This window comes from Rattus rattus, chromosome 5 (genome assembly GCF_011064425.1).
Source record: "Rattus rattus isolate New Zealand chromosome 5, Rrattus_CSIRO_v1, whole genome shotgun sequence".
In the NCBI taxonomy this organism is placed as follows: Eukaryota; Metazoa; Chordata; class Mammalia; order Rodentia; family Muridae; genus Rattus; species Rattus rattus.
In genome coordinates this window covers 127,334,041-127,349,730 of record NC_046158.1, presented here as the reverse complement: position 1 = coordinate 127,349,730, position 15,690 = coordinate 127,334,041, and the positions used below count along the sequence as shown (strand labels likewise).

Sequence of the window (15,690 nt, the reverse complement as noted above, 5' to 3'; positions counted from 1 at the left end):
GCCCGGCATTCCGCCGTGCTAGAAGTTTCTGAGGCAGCATGGCCAGAGCAGGTGTTGCTCGTTTCATGATTCAAACATAGAAGACGGGATGCACATTGTAAGTCGAGGGCACATGATAAAATCCCTGGGACAAGTTCTCACACTGGCTTCCTTCCACACTGCCTCCCTCGTCAGAGTTTCTTGCACTTCATTTTTTTCAGTTCTTCCCACCCACATCCCCACTGTCCACCCAGTGAAGTGCCACCATATGTCAGCACTTAACCCAGGGCTACGTCCCCATACAGTGCCTCTTCTCCTGTGTTAGACTTCACTTCACCCTCTGCCACCCATCTCAGCTCTTTCTCTCGGAGTCCTTCTGGCAATCTGCTTAGTTTCTTAACTGAACATATCTAAGGAGTCCTCATAGCCTACTTACTATGTAAATATATGCATAGGTCTATATATGCACATCTACATGCCTTGTTATGCAAATATATGCACACATCTATAAATGCATATCCACATGCACATGCAAGCATTTTCATAGTATAGTTGAACTAATTGGTCTTTTAAAAGAAGACCTCCAGCTAGATTGAAATATAAGCTTTGATGCAGGATTAAGATACTCTTTTGTCAGGAAAAGCAGTATACACTGTTTTGAGGTCAATTTAAACTTCTGTTTTGGAGCAGCTCCTACATAGGCTGTGTTTTTCAGCCAAGGGCCACCCAGAGTTAGTGCTATTAAAGCCTGCCTATGTATTCCTGTTGGTCTCAGTCTGGAACTGCTTCTCTGTTATCAGGTCTTTCTCTGAAGCCTTGGAAAGTACTGTTGTCTGGGGAAGCAGTAGATTAGCAGTGCCCTGGAGCAATCATTAACCAACAGCTGATTGGTTTGGTCTTCTAACCCTCTGAGGCCAAGGCTCTAGGATGCTTCACTGAGTTAGGACTTTTATAGCACTCTGCATAGTAAAGCTGAGTGCCCATAGCAATGATGAGTTTGATGCTCTCTAAATTGTTTGGTGATCCTGGTGACTCCCATCCTTTCCCTGCTCCTCCCTGGGGTTTCTTGAAACCACCTCTCATGTAAAAGCTGTGCACTTAGATTCTCAACCTCATAAGTGTCTTGGAGTTGAGTGGAAAACCATGCCATACATATTCCCCAAAGAAAGATCACAAATAACAGGAAAAGGCATGGAAGGATAGAAGAAAACAGCATGTGTGGGTGGTCGTGAGCCTGCGTTTCACTTACTCTCTACACAGGGCTCTGGTAATGGTACTGTTGATGCAAGACCTATGGCTCAGGTGACATTACTAAGATGTATCCTCTAGGATCATTATTTGTCCTTGTGTCAGGGCTATTCCGGCCTTATTCCCTTTACTATAGTACTAAATTTCAGATTATGCTATATGATTGATTGATGGTTTGGTGATCATGTAAGGTAGGAATGCTGAGAGATAGAAGAGTGGATGCTGTTTCCTAGAACACTTGACCAGCAAAGGTGTCTGGTGGCCAGAGTAGGCAGGACTTTCCCTCTTAGTAAAGGCGTGAGCCATCTTAGCAAAGACTCATTGGGTAGAATTGAGCTTTTCGGCCTTCACATGTTTTCATTTGATTTTTGAACATGTTTTGCCTATAGTTTCTCAGATCTTAGGAATTTAAAAAGAACACATGTCAAAAACACTTATCTTTTCTGAGGTTGCTTTGGGGCATCCTGAATTAAAACACACTAAAAGAAGATGTATCCATATGAGTTCATGGGCCAGTTTTGAATAAGGAATAAAAGGAGGCGGTTGCTATTTTTAGAATTCTACAAAGAAAACAAAGCCAACTGGGGTCATTGCTTCACTGCTGGCCAACCATCTTTAATTCATAGAGTAGGAGCAAAAACATTGCTTCTGCTGTGCAGGGAATAAAAGCTCACACCAACAGGCATTCAGAGATGCTGCCCAAGGAACCAAGTAAGTATATACCACTGGGCAGAATCCTGTAAGAAGATGCACTCAAAGGATATGTACGAATCCATTTTTCATTGCATGTCAAATGCCTGAGAGAAACAACTGAGAATGAGGAAAGTTTTATTTTGGCTTCTAGTTTCAGAGCTCAGGGTGTGACCACTTGGCCTCATCACTATGGGCTTGTGGTAAGTCAGAGCATGATGTAGAATAAGGTAAAATAGAGGACATAGTGGAAGAAAGATCCTCACCTCATGGTAGCCAGGAAGCAGAGAAAGATATGGGGGAGGGGAGCTGAGACACAATGTCCTTCAAACGCATCCCCCTACCAGTGACCTATTTCCTCTAACCTGTCATTATCTCTTAACAATGCCACCAGAGTATGGCTCTATCAAAGGATTAATCCATTTATTAGGTATTATCCATTGTGGTCTGATCACCTCATTGCTTAGATCTACAATCAGGGATCAGATGATGAGGCAATTATCAGAAATGAAAAGATTGAGCATCTTTTTTTTTTTTTTTTTTTGGTGAGCAGATTACAGATCCTACTTCAGGTTGTACTTAACATGCAGCTAGAGATGGGAAAATATGTTTTCATTCCAGGTTGTTATTAACACAACCTCAGAGTTCTCTGGCTTTGTGACTCCTTCAAGGAAGCGGTTACCCACATGAGAGTAGAAGAAGATGGGTTTCCCATTCCTTGTGCCAGTCTTCTCTCACAAACCTACTTGGCTGTGGCTTTACTCCATGCCTTTATTTTTACTGATGGTATCCCAGTGCCAGCTGCTACCCTGGGTACATGGTGGTCCCTCTTATGTGCCATAGAATTGGGAAGATAAGTAGCATGAATTTCTCCTAACCCTTTGGCAAACCTGTCTCTTCAGAAACAGCACAACGGGAGAGATCAGTACAGGTTGAGTGTAATATGCAGCTGTTATGCCAGGACTACCTTTCAGTCTTCAAGAGAAAGACTGCCCTTTGCTGTAAGGGGATTGTCTTAAGTTGAGCCTGTGGTCATTATTAGGCAAAGTGATGATTGAGGGTCCCTTCAGGAGGTACCTGGAAGGTAAACTCTTCCTCACCTGGGAGAGGATGTAGAAGGGAAAGAGAGAAAGATGTTGCTATGAAACCCAGCTTGGGCCCCATGACAAGGCAAACTGGATGGAGACCAGAGCATCTGTTCTGCTGAAGATGACAGCGCTGTACTTTAAACTCCATCAGTCTATCCAGCTGTGCAAAGCAGAAGGAAGAGCATACCTCAGGAGTGCTCTGGAGGACCATCCTTGAGTATCCTCCAGGTAAGCTCTAGTCGAGGACATTTCTACTAGCTCCTAAAGCAGCCAGCACAAAGGCTTCCCAAAGATCCAGGTGAGCCACCTACAATAACTGATCCAGAATCTTCTACAGACACCCCACATGTCTCTGAGTTCTGCATCTTCAGACAGTGTGAGTTTCTGTATGCCTATTCAAGTTGCTCTGGGAAGTTCTACCTTCTGCCCTGGAATATCTGGTCCCTCTCCCAGAAAGTGTTCTTTATTCTCTCAAAGCCTAAGTCAGGTCACCTTGAAGGTGGGGTGCCCAATGCAAGCCACATGCCTCTGTCCTCCAACTGCATAGCCTGGAGGCAGGAGCTTTACTACTGGGATGAGGAATGAAATGACCGATTCTTCCATTTGAGGGTGTGCATTCTTTCTCTCTCTATTCCTACCCAGATCCATCTCCATGGTAACCCAGTACTTGTTTCAGAGTAACCCTTTAACATTTTTTATGTGTGTGGGTGCTTTGCCTGCATGTATTTCTATGTACCATGTACGTCCATGGTACCAAGAGAGACCAGAAGAGGGAGTTAGATCTTCTAGAACTGGAGGAACAAGTAGTTAACTGCTGAACCACTGCCCCCAGCCCCTAAAAGTAGCCCCCCATTTTGGTGGAACAACAAAAAGAGACTATATTCCCATTGCTTTTATAACACTGTATTATGATTTTACATATACATGTACACACACACACACACACATATATATTATACAGTTAAGTTTTTACATGTTTAATAAATTAAACTTCAATGTAGGTAAGCATGCATAATAAAAATTAGTGCTTGTAGTATTCAATACTGGCCACAGTTTCAGGCATCCACATGGAGGGTCTTTAAATATTTGCCTTCCATATAAGAGGGGAGTATTGTATGTGATTAATAGGAGTCCACACTTCTCGTGTAGATGTAATATTGATTTTCACAATTGATTTCTTCCCCCTTTTTTCCAGCAGGCTTCCTGCATTCCTTAAAAGCTGCAGCAGCTTCTAAGTGCTGTCTTTGTTCTCATGAAATTCTTATTAATTATGCAGTTGACCTTCTCTTATATTAGCTGTAATAATGACAGGCTGTCTGACATTCACATAGCAAAAGGGCACCATGCGCTTTCATTCTGTTAAGATAGCTCAGTATAGCTATCTTGAAGCCCTGTTCATTCAGCACGGAAACACTATCCCTCTTTTCCCTTTTCTATTTAAGTTTTTTCATACAATATATTTTGATCATATTTCCCTTCCCTGACTGCTCCTAGATCCTCCCACCTCTTAAGGACCTTTCTTAAAAGCAAAGAAGGTAGAAAGGTAGAGAGGGGGGAAGTCACAGATACAGGATGGAGCTGGAGTGTGGTACCTGAGTCCCGAATGTACCTTGGGGGACTCTGGAGATTTTGAGAAGTTTGTCTTTGGCCAATGAGTTGAAGTCCATTAATAACAACGGGATTGACAATGGCTGGAACTCTTTATACCTACGCTGCAGTGACTTTGCTAAGTTTCTTTGAGGAGACCCTGTAAGGTCAGGGTCATTTTGTGTTCAGACATATGCATTTGCATGTGCACACAGGATTACATATATGTAGACATATAATGTATATATCTATACTACATGGATACATTGTGTTAGTTAATTGTCAAATTAGCCTCATGATCTGAATTTTTACTTCCATAGACCACTGGGACTTGTGGCATTATATGGCTGTTATTTAAAGGAGTAGGAGCTCATTTTTTTCTCAAATGTTTTGACTTGCTTCAAAGAATTGTTCTCCTTACAGAACATTCATCCAAGTTCAGAGTATACATCCAAGTTAGAGTATCCTTCTAACAGCAAAGGATAAGATTCCCAAACAATGTCCTTGAGCACCAGCGCAAATGTTCTAACTTGTAGGAAAGGAGAGATGCGTCTAGGTCAGCTGCAGGACTCAGGTTTTCTTCTAATTTCCCAAAGAAGTGTCCTCTAGCACCTGGACACTGGATTCCTTTGTGCTGATTTTATCCTTGGACAGGTTGCAGTGAGTCAGCCACAGGAGATGAAGGAACAAATGTTCTGCTCCATGATTTTCTTGGCATCTTCCACCCTGAGGAAGAAATCAGAGACTGCCAAGGTGCCCAGAAGCTGAGCTGTGAAGCCTGCAGCCTGCTTACCTTTTCTCAGGATTCCAGATGATTATGGCAGAGATTTGAATGAAAAATGGACCACATAGGCTCATGCATTTGAACACTTGCTTCCAGTTGGTGGCCTTGCTTGGGGAGGCCATAGGACTTTGAGAGGCCTTGCTGGAGGAGGCACATGAGGCAGAGAGAACTCTAAGGGTTTCTAGCCTTCATCTAGCCTTCTTTCACTTAGCTTCCTGTATTAGAAGAAATGTGATCTCTGTTCCCCATTTCTGCTGCTATGCCTATACCGCCTGCTCTTCTTGTCTATCTCTCTGGGACCATAAACTAGAAAAAAAATTAATAATCTCCTTACTTTGGTTCTGTCAGGGTATGTTATCACAGCAACATAAAAACAACTAATATGATTCTTCTGATGCTTCTTCGTGAACAAACCTCTGTCTAGACCTTCCTCAATCTGTCTTCCCAGTTCTCTGTGTGTTCTTTTCTTAGGGAAGATGGCATGAGAGAGATAGAGTTATCAGGAGTGCAGCCAATGAAGTTCTGACTTTGACGAAGTTTGAGAACACTAGTTATTGGCTGTAATACAGCATCATGCAGAAAGGTACCTGTCTTCTTTTCCAGAAGTGGCTGATGTTCTCAACGCCTGTTTCATTAATGTCTGGGACTCATTTTTCAGTGTGCCAACTGACCCTCCTCATTCTTCTAATATGCTTTATCTCCAAACCTGACATACATATGAGCACACAGGGCAGAAATGTGTGGTTCTAGCAAGAATGAAATGGGGCTTGAGAAAGCTCCAGCAGGCAATGGACATGTGGGACTTGTGAGGGAATGTTGAGAAAGACGGGTTAGAAGCGAGTGACAAATGGCCTTGTTCAAGAGCAAGCACGCATTTGTCCACAAAGAACATTTTTCCTTTAGCATCCCAGAGTGAACCTACAGTCAGAGACAGTGGACTAAAAGAAGACTACTTTGAGCAGAGGGTCCCCAAAAGGTAAACAGTTCGAGCAGCACTTGTTTCTCTGACAGACTTCAGCAATGAACTCGTATTTAGAAATAGGACCATATTTATGAATGTACTGGGTAAATTTGATGGGGATCAATTCTCAAATAAACTTCATTATTGGAACAATTGTCTCATATTTTTTTTAGGGAAACCCACTCCAAGACAGCATCTGTCTCCATGCTACTATGAAGGCACCAAGCAAAACCTGGAAAGGCAGAGAGGAAACAGGGAAACCTTTTTAGAGTGTTGGCTCCAAGAACATCTCAGAGCCCGTGTCAGGTGTGAAGAAAGAATGGTCACCAGAGGACTATGGAGATAAGACAGGCAGGCCTGTGCTCAATTCGGTAGCACATTTACTAAAATTGGAATGATACAGAGAAGATTAGCATGGCCCCTGCACAAGATGACACGTAAATTCCGGAAATATTCCATATTTTTAACCTGAACGTTAGAAACTTGATGCCCCAGGGAAGGGGGATGCTAGTGGGGTGAGGTGGGAGTGGGTGGGTGGGTTAGGGAGCATTCATTCAGAAACAAAGGGGAAGGGAGATGAGGTGAAGAACTTCTGGAGGGGGGTACCAGGAAGAGGAGTAATATTTGGAGAGTAAATAAATAAAATAATTAATAAAAAAGGAAGGCAGTCACACAGAGACAAGGTGCAGCCAAGAGCTTTCTCATTTTCAGATATTATCTATCTATCTATCTATCTATCTATCTATCTATCTATCTATCTATCTACCTACCTATCTTCTATCTATCATCTATAATCTATGTTTTATTCTATATATCAATTATATTGTATAATATACATGTGTATATATAATGTATATAATGCCTACATGTCATTTATTGTTATTATCTGTCAGTGACCCTGTCCTTTATAGCACCTACCATGTGCACACCTTTATGTGTCTATCCACATACATGGTATTGAATGATTTGTGTGTGTATGTGAGTTTGTTAGTGTATGGGTATATATGTGTTGTGTTTTCATGTGTGTGTATGCCAGTGTGCATACCCCTTGTTCACAAGCAGAGTCCAGAATATGGTGTCAGGTATCCTTTTCTATAACTTTTGCCTTATTCATTCTGAGAAAAGGTTGGTCACTGGACCCAGAGCTAGGCTGGTGGCTGGCTGGCAAGAACCAGGGATTCTCCCATTTCCACTCCCCACTCCCTAATACCTAGTAAGAAGTGACTAAGTTGCTGGCTTAGGTATTCTCTATAGTGGCCTTTCCAATGTTGTTTAATGTTTTACCTTTTGAAAGTAGGCTAATGTGTCATAAAACAGTTTGCTGTATTGTATCAGCAGCCTCAGAATCCTGTATTTATCACTTCTCTTTGGCTATGTCAATTGGCCTGTAACATCTGAATACATTAAATATTAGACGTAATGTTAGAACTTCTCAGAATGTGCTTCTGTTATCACTGAGTATGCTTTATGATTTAATGCAATGAAGGGAGGGGGTGTGTATGGCAGTGGGCACTGACATGTCTCTAGGGCAATGGAGAAAAATTTGTGAGGAGAAGAGAATGAGCCTACAGGGATCCACAGACCGGAAGCTGGATGCTGGGAGGCTGTCACTGTGCTAACAGACAGAGAAGAATGGAAAAGGTCATCTAGCTTCTGTGTGGCCAACAGGAAAGACAGGGAAAGGCATTGTTTGTTTTAAGTAAAGAATCAGTGGACGTGAAGGGCAGAACAGGAAGGGAAAATAATTGGGACATTCTCTGAGTGGAAAAATGAGGCTTGGGGACCATCAGTGTGAACTAGTTCCTCAGGAAGATGCATTTAGATCTCAACCCCTTGAATGGTCTCTCTCTTCCCCTCCCTACTCTGATACTGTCTTATGTGCTCTTGCTTAGGCTGCAGTTATAGATTTACAGAGGAAGAGCCCAATGCCTCAGACAGCTTTCCTTCCTTCCTTCTTTCCTTCTTTCCTTCCTTTTCTTTTCTTTCTTTTTTTAACATACATGATTATTCTGTCTGCATTTATGTCTGGGCACCACATGAATGTCATGCATAAGGAAGCCACAAGAGGGCATTAGATCCCTCAGAACTGGAATTACAGATGTGATCAGTCACTCTGAGGGTTCTGAGAATTGAGCCAGGTCCTCCGGAAGAGCAGCCAGCTTTTTATTAACTGCTGAGTCATCTCTCAGGCCTCAGCTTTTCCTTCTCAACATGGATTCCAAGGTGAAGGGCGGTGGATTCTTAATGATCAGAGGATGGAGAGAGAATGTATGGGGCTAAATCTCTATCAGATGTAGTTCTCACATGCAGAGAGCCTGTGACTTTCAACCTGGGGCCTAGCATGAGTTAGAAGACACATGGAGTCCTGTTACAGCCAAACAAAAGCTATTCAGAGCATTGACTTTTCAAAAAAGTAGTTAGTAACCTTAACAGATGTTTAGAAAACACTAAAAGAAATATACATGATTATGAAATAGAATGCCATTCCTGGAGATTGAAGAAGTAAACTTGGAGGAAATTCTTTGTTGCTAACAGACTATTTTAGATTAAATCCACCAGGATATTAGGTAATACCCAGCCAAAATTTTCCAATGTTAGAAGTCCTGTGATTTGGTTAAAATCTCTATAAATACTTTAGAAGAGCTAAGAGCCCAGTTGTAAGCTGGTGAGGTGGACACATCTGCACTCTCAGTTTCTTAGGAACCTAAGGTGGAAATACTGTAAGTCTGAGGCCAGCCTGGCCTATACAGGTAGGATTTGTCTTAAGATATAACTAGTATAGCATTTTTCTAGTGTGCATGAGGCCTTGGACTCAATACCCAGTACTATAAAAACAGAAAAGCCCAGTTAAGTTCTATATCCATCTCTATCTATCTCCTATGTTAGCTGTTGGTTAAGTCCATTGTTAACATAATTAGGATGCTTGCTATACCCCATCTTGGAGGTGCTGAGATGAATGCGTTCCAGCGTCTGCTTTTCTGTCAGACACAGATAATCTAGTACCCACAGAAAACACTGTCGTCTTCTTGGTCCACACTGGATAGCCTGGGAGACAAACATGAGAATGTCAGTCTGAGAGGGTCTTTTGCCCAGAGTTTGAGGGACCAAATGCTCTATGGGGTTTCTAATCTAGGAGGACAGTCCCAAATGGGAGCACTCAGAAGCTTCATTCCATGCACTTGTCTGTGCTCACAAAGCTCTCAGGCTCATTAGAAGCTCGCAGTGGACTGAGTCCACATGATCCACAGGCAGAAGTCACTGAAGGCTCCAGGATTTCTGTGTTGCCTCCCCCTTCTGATTCCCAGTGAAAGTTTCTGAAGTTTGCCCCAAGGCTGGTGTTAGAGTTCTTGTCCTAAGGGTATGCTTTGGAGGTCAGGGCAAACCAAAACAGTCTTTACATATTGGTTACATAATGAGAAGCCAAGATGGAAACGCTATGCAGAACTGAGAAGCCAAAAAAGTGGTTGGGTCAGGTGAGGGAGGAGATAACACTTTTTTTAAAACAATATTTTTAAAGATTTATTTTCTAAGTGTTTTTCCTATATGTATGTCTGTCTGGTACCCACAGAAGTCAGAAGGAAGTGTCAGATCAACTGAAACTGGAGTTACAGATGGTCATGAACTATCATGAGGGTACTGGGAATAGGACTTGGGTTTTCTGCAAGAGTAGCTCATGTACTAAATCACTGAGCCATCTCTCCATCCCCCAAGAGCACTTCTTAGAGGTGCCCATGGGAAAGGGGCAGGGGCAAGAACATGGGCAAGAAATTCTCTAGAAGACACCATGATGAGACAATCAAAAGACAGAGCACAGGGAAGGCTACTAGATATGGGAGCACTTGGTTGTACGGAAGAGCAGTGGAATTCTCTTGGGGATTTAAAAAAATCTACATGGGGAGACGAGGGGACCAAGAAACCCTATGAATCTGTTCACCTCCAACACACTACAATTCCAGCTCAGCTGCATTTAGGGTAGCATATGGAAGCTAGGGATATGGGCACTCAGCCTCATTAAGAGTTCCTAGATGAAGAGAAAGGTTTGGAAGAGCTTGAAGGGGCTCGAGACCTCATATGAACAACAATGCCAAACAACCAGAGCTTCCAGGGACTAAGCCACTACCCAAAGACTATACATGGACTGACCCTGAGCTCCAACCTCATAGGTAGCAATGAACAGACTGGTAAGAGCACCAGTGGAAGGGGAAGCCCTTGGTCCTGCCAAGACTGAACCCCCAATGAACGTGATTGTTGGGAGGAGGGTGGTAATGGGGGAGGATGGGGAGAGGAAGCCCATATAGAAGAGGAGGGGGAGGGACCAGGGGGAAGTTGGCCCGGAAACCAGGAAGGGGAATAATAATTGAAATGTAAATAAGAAATACTCAAGTAAATAAAGATAAACAAAAAAGAGTTCTTAGATGAACTCTCTTGAGCAGCACAAAGAGTCACCAAAGTAGACATCAGAAAGGCATACAGGAAGCTTCCTTTTCAAAGGACCAACTTTTAATGTAAGTCACTCTGAATGACCAGACGTGGCCAACCACAATGCATACTTACCTTTCAGAGGAAAATTGCCTAGTAAAAATGGAGCAGGATCCTGGGAACATGAGACACAGTGTACCCATAGCCAAATGGAAAGTTTGCTTTCAAAATCAGGTGAGTGTCATAGAGTGATTGGCAGAAGAAACTCAGATGACAGCTGTCTCCAGAGGCTTTGGGATGCAGGGCATGGAAATGACTTTATACTTCTCTCACTAGACTGGCCCGGCCTCATGAAGAAAACACTGCCATGCTTGCCTGAGATCTTACTGCCATGGCTTTAATAGCCATGAGTCAAGGTGCAGAATTTATTCAATATTGAAAAGGAAACTTCTTGGATTTATTCAGGTGCATGCCAGATGTTGAGTTAGCATTGGCCCTACAAAGAAAGACTCCTAGAAATCAACTGCAGATCCTGGGATCCCACACTCTTTTTCTCAATTAACCCTTAGGAGGCCATAGAAACAAATCCTAATGCCATCCTTAGCCCAGAGGGCTGGGAGTTACAATATTTACTCATTGCTGCAACACATAGACCTATACACAAGGCATAGCAAACAGCAAGTAACATGGTATGCATGTCTCTATGTTGTAAAGAGTTAGGTCAGTGTACCAGGATAGACAATTGATGACAGTCTGTATGTTAAAACTCACTTCTATGTTCTTTACCGGGGAAAAATATTTTAGAGTTTCCATAGTTGTGATGAATGAACTGGAAGCTCAAGGGAGGCAGGGACCATGCTTTTGGTTTCCAAATTGTTCATGATTTCACCCAAATGACCAGGTGAAACACATGACAGACTTCCCATCAATGCTACCTGTTATGACGTTCCTTAAAAGAACTTCTGGATTTCATGATTCTCTCAGGACATCTCTGGAACTTTGATTTCTCATCTCTAATGTGAGAGATCTTGTACTGGCCAGTTTTATGTCAACTTGACCCAAGCTAGAGCCATTTGGGTAGAGGGGATCTAAACTGAGAAAATGATCCAACTAGACTGACCTGTGGGCAAATCTATAGGGCATTTTCCTAATTAGTGGTTGATGTGGGAGAGCACGGCCCATTGTGGGGGGTGCCAGCCCTGGGCTGCTGATCATGGGATTTCTAAAAATGTAGGCTGTGCAAACCAGAAGGAGCAAGCCAATAAGCATTATTCCTCTATGACTTCTGCTTCAGTTTCTGCCTCCAGGTTCCTGCTTTGAGTTCCTTTCCTGACGTCCTGCACTACAAGCTGGGAGGTGAAATAAAAGCTTTCTTCTGCGAGTTGCTCTTGGTCATGGTGTTTATCACAGCAATAGAAACTCTAATTAAAGATGGTTCTCAAGATGACCTCCCCTATTTTCTTCTGTGAAGATGTGTAATTTAAAAGCTGACTACACAGGCAACAGTTAAACACCTGACTGAGGATACGTGCATTTGCAACCAAAGTTGGGTTTGTCTGAGAAGTTTCTACACTTGCCAGCACAACCCAATATGTTCCTCCTGTGACTTCTCCATCAACAGCTAGGTCAGCAAGTCTACATGCAGGCAAAATTACTACCAGCAAGGATGCACTTATAGACTGATGCCCCCAACCACTCCAGGGGACAGCACACCATGGCCTCAGTGAAATCTGTAAAGTTTAAGGCTGTAGGTGATATCTGGATAGGGTGCTTCATTTAAGGAAATACCTAGACTAGGCAAAAGCCTAGAGCATTTGTAATTAATAGAAACGGCAAGAAAGGTGATCACAGGACCTAGAGTACCTGAAAGGATTCTGGAGAAAGAAAATTCACCCCTGTTGCAACATAGGTTCAGGCAAAGTTATCAGTCCAGGATGCTTTGGTCAATGGCTCTCATAGAAAAAGCAATTTATGGGACCACGTGAAGGAGACATGGGTGATTTCCAGAACGGCACTTCTAGTTGTTCAGTGATACTTACTGCTCCTGTTTAACTGTGTCTTCTCATCTTCACGCATGACTTTCTGGCCTCTAAACATGATGTTTTGTATAGTCCTGAGAAAAATCTACAATGGCCTGCTGTTCTCAAGATATAAATCTGTAAATATTTTAGGTCATGGTTAAGTTTTAGAGCTCCCAACTAAGCAACTCATTGAAAGTTCAATAAAAAAGTAAAACCACAGTTCCCTGATTACTGGTCACTGCCATATTCACGCTGTTCATCATCGCACCAAGTGATGAAACATGGCTGAGCACTGTCCCAGTCTCATCAGACTATAGGTTAAAAATGTATACTTATTTCATGAGGTTGAGTACGAAGCCACTCTCATCAGTACATCAGTGGCTGAGCCAGTTCTAGCTTTGCTGGGGAGACAAAGCCTATGATCCTTCCATTCTACTCCACTGATCTCTGGCTCTTTTCAAGTAAGTGGTTGTCCAGGTCCACCCTGCTCCTAAGGATGTGGATGTTGGCATCCTGCTTGTGTTTCAGTGTGTTCATTTGTTACATTAGATGGGTCTGTAAAGTTATTTCCTTCTGTGAATGGATCTAAGGTGGCCCAAATAGATGTCCTCTGGGAGGCAGAGTTGTTTTAATAAATGAGATTAGTTACTGCTCAATATTTTGTGAGAGAGCATTCAGTTCAAAAATTTGAGAAGGTCCTATTTCTGATGGCCTTTGGAAGTTTGGGGTTTATTTTTATTACACACTTTCTCAACTTCCTTTATTTTTGCTTAAATTTTCTCCATCATTGAGGTTCCTTTCTTGCTTGCTGTACTCTAAGAATAACTGTACTTCTCTGTCCTTGGACTGAACTTTCTTTCCCCTTCAGGGTCAGGATTCACTTGTTGGAGAAGTAGAAGCTGATATTCACCCTTACTTTGTCTCTACTCCTTTTCCCCCAAAGGATGAAATCCCAGACAGAGAGCAGCATTTTTTCAAGCTGTGACTCCATTCTATTGCTCACAAGTGTTTACTGCAGTAACTATTTGCCAATTATGCCCCTTCAAAAGATATAGGAGAAGATGGCTTTAAGTACCTGTGAAGATATTGCCTTTATCAATAGTTAATGTCACCTTGTGGTCACAAACACAAGTAGTAGACACACACACACACACACACACACACCCCTATGCTTTCTTGATCACCAAATTACCTATCATTTTGAAAAACTTCAGACAATGAGAAAACATATGCCTGTTATTTGGGTGTTTAACAGCAGTTTAAACATAGAGGCAACCTTACCTTAGATCCTCAGGCAAGTCTGCAAGAGGGTCTAACAATGTGTGCTGTTGGTATTTCTAATACTAGTTAGTTATATGTATATTGGGAATACATTGCTAATAAGCTTAAAATAATTAGAAATGTATCCTTATCTAATGAAGATGAGGATGAAGCCAGAAACACCTATTTTCTTGCTTAAGTCATCATCCTTATAGGATGTGGGAAGCATCCTAAAATTGAGTGGTACTTTCTGGTGCTGGTCCAGATCCTGGGATGTCGGTGGGAAAAGCTTTTGCCGTTTGCCTGCTTTCCTTTGTGATACACTGATGAATTCGTCTACCCCTGCTCATGAGTTCATCCATCCTATTGCTACCCTGCTCACCGCTGCTGCCATTCTTCGTTGACACCAGCCCTTCAATGTGAATCGAAGACCACGAACTCTCCAGAACCTCCCCCAGACCCTCAGGCTTGCAGCACTTCATTGAGAATGTCGAGACACTAGCCCCAAGTTTGATCACCAGCATGGTGGGAAAATTTTTTTAATATATCATAATTTAAAAATAAACAAAACACCAGGGAAGTCTGGCTTCTGCTCATCTGTTTCTATAGATGAACACCCTTGTCTGAGGACTGCTTGTGAGCCTGTGATAGAAACTGATGGAAAGCCCATTGATTATCCACTTGACTAACTAGTATATCCTTGTCCATGCTCCAGCAAAGCTTTCTTAACTCCAAGGTGAGGCCTTCTGGGATCCATTATCTGGAAGCTATTCTCACTATGTCTCAGCTCTTCCTCCCTCTCTCAACCTCGCATCTATGAAATCTATAAATAATAAAATGCTATCCCTCCAGTTCACCAGATAAGAACCCAGAGGCTACTGGCTCAGTGGAGCTTTATGTGACCATGAACATCTGGTACCCTGACACTCAAGTTACATCCTACTTGAGGCTAGGAAGCCTTCTCTGAGCCCAAGAACCTCACATACCCAAATCAGTAGAAAAGGGAGATGTGAACACATATGTCTCTGTACATGTACAAACTCACACATCTCCATGCACATGTACAAAAGTGCATCATACACGAATGCACACATGTGTGTAGCCACACATTCAAAAGTCACATGTGCACACATACATAGCCACTGCTGAATAAGTGTTTGACAGATGTATGGTAGGGAGATAGTAAAAGACAAAGAGGACCCGGCATAGTCTTCTCTCTCAACAGACAGACAGGCATGATGTTTGGCATCCTTGTGGTTGTCTCTCTGGCAGAAGCTAAGCATGGTACTGCTGGTCCAAAATAGAAAACCAAGGCAGAAATCCTGGAAGTGTCATCCCATTCCCACCATCACTAACCAGCATTGACAGATTCTCAGGCCCACCACTGCACATCTATCCATAGAATCAAGGCAAGCGAGGGTGACTGGCAGGGAGCACAGTCCTGATACTGAGTGGGAGAGACAGTGTGGCCAATGCTTACCCAGAGCCTGCACCCTGCTCGACACCGCTGTGATTCTCTGGCTCTCACTTTGAAAAGCAGGGGCCTTTTATCTTTCTCTCTCATTTGATATGCCCTTTGGTGGCTCATTGCTGAGCTAATGGGGCCTCTGTTCTTGGGGATCCACAGAAGGGCGGATGCCTGTGGGTAAAGAT

General features: G+C 42.8%; 1 non-coding gene across 1 annotated transcript; it reads left to right on the top strand.

Moving 5' to 3' along the window:
- The first annotated feature begins 6,696 nt into the window (after positions 1-6,696).
- Positions 6,697-6,802, top strand: LOC116902669. The gene has a single exon (XR_004388231.1). It is a non-coding gene; the product is annotated as a U6 spliceosomal RNA (small nuclear RNA).
- Positions 6,803-15,690: the final 8,888 nt, after the last annotated feature.